This window comes from Aythya ferina, assembly GCF_964211825.1.
Source record: "Aythya ferina genome assembly, chromosome: 2".
In the NCBI taxonomy this organism is placed as follows: domain Eukaryota; kingdom Metazoa; phylum Chordata; class Aves; order Anseriformes; family Anatidae; genus Aythya; species Aythya ferina.
In genome coordinates this window covers 158,086,612-158,093,866 of record NC_140297.1, presented here as the reverse complement: position 1 = coordinate 158,093,866, position 7,255 = coordinate 158,086,612, and the positions used below count along the sequence as shown (strand labels likewise).

The following is a 7,255-nucleotide window of genomic DNA, read 5'->3' as shown; positions in this document are numbered from 1 at the left end:
AGCTTGCCATCAAGACCTATCTGCTGTTAAACCTGAAAACCCTTAGGCCATTCCAAAAAAGCTGCTTCATCCCAAGCTTAGTCATCCTGTGGAGAAGAACATGAGCTCATTTGATAACTTGGCATGGAACAAGTTTCCTAATAGTACAGACTCTCTGAGTCCAAGCAGTGCAGATGTTTCCAAGAGAGTGTGATTGAGCAGAAACTGTTGCTTGTCAGTACTGTGAATTTCCTGAACTTTACCCTCAAAGGAAAGTGAGGAAAAGTGTGTGTCAAAGTGAGAATGATCCCAGTCAGATACTGCATACAGTAGCACTTTTTTTTTGTTGTTTGTTTGTTTTCCTTAGCATTTGCAGGAACATGAAAGTGAATTGCTGTGTTTGTTCAAATGGCACGGATTCTAAAAGCAATTTGTGGTGACAAGGTCACAGAGGGCAAGTGAAGGCTTTTTATAACTCCATCGAGGGCTGGTGAGCATATCTATATTGTATATACACAGGGAGAAATATGAAATATTTTACTGTTAATGATACAGCTCAACTCTATAGAGGATAATGTGTGAAATGATGCTGAATTTTCTAGGCAACCTAACTATTTCCAGGCTTGTCAAACAGAAGCAAGAGCAGCAGAGGAAGAACACAATTTATAAGAACAAAATAAGAATACAACACATGAGAAAAGATCCATGCCTGATTGAATCACAGATTCTGAATCAAACAGAAGAAAGAAAAAAGAAAGATTACCTGTAAACACTTCAGTGATTTTTAATATGTAATTGAAGATGCCACATTTGTTTTAAATGTTAATAACAACAGTTTGCATATACATTCACTCACTCAGTTACCCAAAATTCATTAACATCTGCAGAGGTATTCCTAGTATTTCTCAGGGGTTTTAGCTAGACACCTGTTTTATTACAAATATTTTTTGCAACCAGAATAGACTGCTACACCTGAGCTAGGACAGAGGTGAAGTATGGAGCAACAATACTAATATCTGCATCTTTGGGCAAACTGGTCTAGAGGAAGATGTCCTGGCCCATGGCATGGGGGGGTGGAATTAGATGATCTTAAAGGTCCCTTCCAATACAGTGCAAACCTTTATATGATTCTATGGTTCTATGAATCCATGATCTTCTGTAAAGTTCCTTTCATGCCCTTCATGCAGCAGAAGCTGGACTTCGCCTAATGTTTTCTTAGGCACCCCACAGGTTCCAGGCAAGAAATGGTACCACTCTACTTCAGGAGCATGAGCATAAGAGTAAACCCAACAGCTTTTGGATGAGTTGTTTTAATACATATAGTTATCACAGTCTGAATTTTCCAATATTAGTCTGTCCCTTAGGAGAACAGATCCCCAAGTGGTGACCATTATGCCAGTATGGATAACAATCAACAATTAAATGGCTGTGCTGTTGGGGTATGATAAGTAGTACTTACAACTTGGCTCTTGACAGAATCACAGAATGATTAAGAACTCTTCGAGATATTGATAAAAGTTTTCACAGCCATGGATCAGAGTCTCTGGAAGCCTTCTCAATGTGTTTTTCACTTGTCCTTATGCAAATTTTAATAAGATTAGGACTTACATCCATTTTTTTGTTGTTGTTGTTGTTGTTTATTTTTTATTTTATTATTATTATATATATTTTTTAAGACTGCATTCCCACAAGCACAGTTGTATGCTGGGTTATGTCTAAGATCCTTCAATTTTAGAGCAACATATGGTCTTAAACTATTTTCATCAGCTATTATCACAGTCTTCTAGGAATCTTTGCACAGTCCAAATGCATATAGATATATTCTGAAACAAAAAAAAAATTATCTGGATCATGTCTTGTCATAAGAGATCAAGGTCTTGTCCTTCTGTGGGGAAAGTTCCCACAGTGGAGATACATGGCTCAGAGGAAATAAAACTAAAGAGAGAAAAAAGAAACCCAGTTCAATGGGACACACTAGCTTATCACTTGCTGAGAAGATCCCAAAAGACCAGAGATGTTAGTTAGAGATCTAGAGATTGTCAGGTACAAACTAAAACCACTATCATTACTACCATCTACTAGGTGCAATAATGCACAGAGATCCACTCTGGGGACATACACACACTTTGGGGTGTGTTTAGGGGTGTTAATAGTAATGAAGAGAGACCAGACTTTCAGAAAAGTTTGTAACACATCTGTGGCATGGAGAAGGGAACTTCAGCAGAAGTAAATCAGCTAAGCATCACTGAAACCTACACCAGCTACAAATCTGTTCCAGTGATTCCAGTTGTGATTCATTAACAAATTAGCAAGTTTGAAGGCTTTGTTTAGAAGCTGCTTCAGTAAGAACAGCTATTGATTTTATCTCATGCTGTGCAATTATTGACCAATTTTAGGTGGGAAAAGGCTTTTAGAGTAGATACAAATGCCATTATTTTGCTCACAGTTTTACTAATTTCAAACTTTGGAAAGACACAAAGACTTTAGCATATTGGGAGTTTATTTTTAAAAATGCCTCAGAGTATATCATTCCTCCTCCTCAGAACAGGATGAATTAAATGAAGAACTTGCTGGGGATCCATTATTAGAATCTCTTAAAGGGAACAGTTAGTGTAATATGCCATTATTTCCTAATGCTGCAATATTTGCATCCTCAAAATACCATAATAATTGAATCACAGAATCATCTAAGTTGGAAAAGTCCTTCAGGATCATCAAGTCCAACCATCAGTCTGACGTATCAATTCCCATCACTAAACCATGTCCTGTAGTGCCACTTGCACACCTTGTCACAATACCTCCAGGGATGGAGATTCCGTCACTTCCCTGGGCACCCTGTTGCAATGCTTCACCACCTTCTCCATGAAGAAAGTCTTCCTAATATCCAATCTAAACCTCTCTTGGCACAACTGAGACTGTTTCAGTTGTAAAGAGCAATAAGGTCTCCCCTCAGCCTCCTCTTGTCCAGACAAAACAACTCCAGTTCTCTCAGCAGCTCCTCACAAGTCTCGTTTTCTAGTCCCTTTGGCAGCTTTGCTGCTCTTCTCTTCACATGCCCAAGCAACTCAAATCTATCTTGTAGTGAGGGGCACAAAACTGACCACAATCTTTAAGGTGAAGTCTCGTCAGTGTCACATACAAGGGGGCAATCACTTCCCTGGTCTTGCTGGCCACACTGTTTCTGATACAAACCAGGATGCTGTTGGCGTTCTTGGCCACCTGAGCATACTCTTGGCTCATATTCAGCTGGCTGCCAACAGCACCACCAGGTCCTTTTCTGCTGAGCAGTTCTGTAGTCACTCTTCCCCAGGCCTGGGGAACTACATCAGGTTTTTATGATCCAAGTGCAGAACCCAGCACTTAGCCCCTCCGAATATCATGGAATAGGACTCAGTCCAGCATATCCAGATCCCCCTGCAGAGCCTTCCTACCCCAAGCAGATCAATAGTCCTGCCTAACTTGGTGTTGTCTGTGAATAATAGAGATAATAGCAGTGTGAGCGTTCAGATATAGCAGAAGCTGGATACTTTGTGCATCAAAACTAAGAAATAGCGGTGTCAATTAAATTAATGTTAAGTTATATCCTTACCATCTATCTTCTTTCTCTCTGCTTAACAGAAAATGAGAAAAGATAAGAAATTTTTAGTAGTTAAACTCACTAAAAATATACCATTTCTGGAAGAGAAAGGTTGAGATTTTGCCAGCTCTTATTCATTAAGGTCCTAACATAGCCAGGAACTGAGTTTATTCAACCCTAATTTGAAAACCCTGCAAACAGCCAGAAAAAAATTCTCAGAATTGTGTCCTGATGTAAAGCTAAGCTGTCCTGACATTATAGAGGCATCAACTCTGCTAACACTGCTCAGTTACTATTCTGTATCTTAGATATCCTGTTTAGCAAACTTGCTGTCTCTCATGGAGGAGAAATGGATGGTCACTGCAATTCCTGGACACCTTTCAAATATTAGAAAGATCAAAGTTTGAAATATTTTATTTTGTGTGAGAAAATACAGAAGAACTTGCTGCATTAGCTTTTACAGCTTGACTCTCTGGAATGTCACTCTGAATTAATATGTATCTCATTGTTTTGTATGCATGTGCAATTATATGAGTATCAGGTATTTGAAACATTAATTCCCCATTTCAGTAATGAAGTAAATTTCTTAACTGCCAGAAATACGTACTCAAGAAAGTTTGAGTTTTGTGATTCTTAGGTTGTCCAGCACACATATGAAAAGGGGAAATGCAGTTTCTGTGATATTTGTTAAAGCAGATTTCTCTCTCAAGTCATCAGATGGTCACTTCAGTCTGGTGTTGGTATTGCTTTTTACTCAGTTTTCTGTATATGTTCACTCACACATTAAAAATAAATAAATAAATAAATAAATAAATCACACAAAACAGTCAAGTTATTCAGTCTAGTATCAGATATTCTGCCATGCTCCCAGCTCATATTGGGTGTTTATCAGCTTGACTCCAGCAAACTGCACATTAATGCTCTGACAGAATTGGTTGTAGCGTAACACCACGAGAGTTACACAGACAGACCTGAAATTGCAATACTTTCTAGCAAAGGAACAGGGTCATGTTAAGAAAAGGATGTGGAAGGAGGGATATAACCTCTTAAACAGTCTTAGATTGGACAATATGCCTGATGAGAGCCTGCCTTCTAGCAAAGACACAACATCCAGCAAGCAGCACTCACTATCCCTCATCTGGACTTGGAGCTGGTTGTCTCAAAGTGAAGGGGACATTTAAAGTCTTGGTCTTTCCACAGCTCCTATTTTATGTGCTTAATTGCTTGGACAGCTGAAGTCAAGCAGGCAGTAAATGCTACAGAAATCAGTGTCTCCAGGGCTTTCGGACATGGTGGAAAAGGTTGATCTCACTGCTTTTAATTGCAGCGTAGATTTTTATGTCTGAGCCTTGGTCTCCCTTCCACAGTACATGAAAATAAATGGGACTGTTGAGGGTGCAGTCAGTCTGATCTATTTTATCTAGCTATTTTAGGAGGAGATGAATCATGTCTTAGACTTATCTAAGTTAATTGACTCACTCTCCATTCATTGTAAAGAAAGTTTGGAAGGGACAGAGTTCAGATGTAGACACCTACACTGTAAATATCTACATAGCAGTAAATGATTCCTCCATATGGTTATGCAGTCAGTAAGGAGTAGTCAGTACCTACTGAAACATCTCTTGCAGGTATGATGATCTTGTTTTTTCTTCTGCTTATATCACAAACCTGAATCAGGCAAGCTAAGGGTAATAAGTGCCCCAGAGGACTCTCTTTTCCTCTGACCTCAAGATGCAGACCAATTTTCAGTCTACACTTAAATCCCTCACACAACCATTGTGTGCCATTCCTATGTTTTCACATTCACACTAAATTTCGTCTCATTTACATCTTTTCCAGGCTGAAGAATCCTTCAGAAGATTATTCTATAGGTCCAAGTTGTTCCTTAGCTTTGTTCATGTTGTTACTGTTCTCTGACCCTTTCCTGGTTTTAATATAAATGAAGTTACACACAGTTCTTTCTAAAATTATTCTGTTCTCCCTATATTTTAGTCTGTTATCATGGATTCTTTTGAAATTTGTGCTTGTAAGCAGCCCACAAGGTAATTTTACTGAGAGTAGAAGGCAAAAAGCCTATGTAGAACATGGACACACACAAACAGAAACGTGGTTAGGAAAGAGTAACACATAGGCCCATATAACTACATTTGCATTATTTGTGTAGCATTGCTACCTGTGGGAACATGAACTTACATATACAGGCCGCTAGTCAGAATGATATATTGGATAGATTTCAGGAACAGGTTGCTTGTGCTTGTTTGTCTCCAGATATGCCCTTCCAGGCCATCATGCCTGGCGGGTGTTGGGTGCCCTTGAGAGGTCAGCCTGTGGTCTGCTCCCCACTGTCATGCTGTGGGGTGGCTGCAACCGCACATCCCGCGGGGCACCCCCTGCCAGCCGGGTGCCAAACATGAGAGCATCAGCGCCAGCATCTGCTACTTGGGCCCCAGTGCCAGCCTCTGCCGTGGGTGCTTCTGCGCCGAAGCAGCTTGGCCTGATGGTGCAGATGGCCACGACTGTGGCAGGGGTTGCCATAGGCTCTGCTGTAGGCTACACCATCAGCCACGCACTCACAGGAGGGTTTGGAGAGGGAAGCAGCTCAGAAGCTGAGAGGCCTGATATCACTTATCAGGAATCCCAAGCAGCTCAACCTGCCTACCAGCAGCAGCAGCAGCAGCAGCAGTTTACTCCATGCCAGTATGAAATGAAACAATTCCTGGAGTGTGCGCAGAACCAGATTGACCTCAAGCTGTGTGAGGGCTTCACTGAAGTACTGAAGCAGTGCAGGTTTGCTAATGGTTTAGCTTAAGCCTCCAGAACAAGGTTGATGAAGACCGTCTTACAAGAACTGACCTATGAATGAAAAAGCTTCAGTAATAGTCTAAAGCTGTCTAATATCTTGTTAGTTTGTATATTCACACTGTTGCCCTTGTGGCTTGATTTCTGCCATAGCCTCTGTGTGCGATAAAACTTAAGCTGCAAATTAATTTAGCACAAAATGGAAAAACTAAGAATAAAGTGAAATGAACTATAAACAAAAATAAAATACAAGAATAAAAGAAAAAAAAAAAAAGAATTAAAAAAAAAGGAGGGGGACACCTCATTGTGGTCTACAACTTCCTTGCGAGGGGAAGCGGAGAGGCAGGTGATCTATTCTCTGTAAACACCAGTGATAGGACCCACGGGAATGGTGTTAAGCTGAGGCAGGGGAAGTTTAAGCTGGACATCAGGAAGAGGTTCTTCACCAAGAGAGTGGTCACACACTGGAACAGGTTCCCCAGGGACGTAGTCACCGCACCAAGCCTGTCTGAATTTAAAAAGCGATTGGACTGTGCACTTAGTCCCATGGTCTAAACTTTTGGGCAGACCTGTGCGGTGCCAGGAGTTGGACCTGATGATCCTTATGGGTCCCTTACAACTCGGGATATTCTATGATTCTATGATTCTATGATTCCTAATCACCAGGTTAATGGCTTTGGAACTGCTTTTTTTTTTTTTTTTTTTTTTTTTTTTTTTTGCCACAATAACGGGAGGATTAAAGGGAAACATTTCATAAAAAATATACATATGATAGTAAGTTTTTCAACCATTGATTCTTCACCAGGCACAAGTTCTCGGATGACAGCTCCAAAGCTGTCTACATAAGAAAAAATAAGAGCAAGCTAAGGGAAAAAAAAGTCAGGGACCAAGCTCATCTAA

General features: G+C 40.3%; 1 pseudogene across 1 annotated transcript; it reads left to right on the top strand.

Annotated features, from left to right (window-relative positions):
- The first annotated feature begins 5,903 nt into the window (after positions 1-5,903).
- LOC311432203 (coiled-coil-helix-coiled-coil-helix domain-containing protein 2 pseudogene) lies at positions 5,904-6,602 on the top strand (annotated as a pseudogene). The gene has a single exon. The product of its transcript is annotated as a coiled-coil-helix-coiled-coil-helix domain-containing protein 2 pseudogene (transcript).
- Positions 6,603-7,255: the final 653 nt, after the last annotated feature.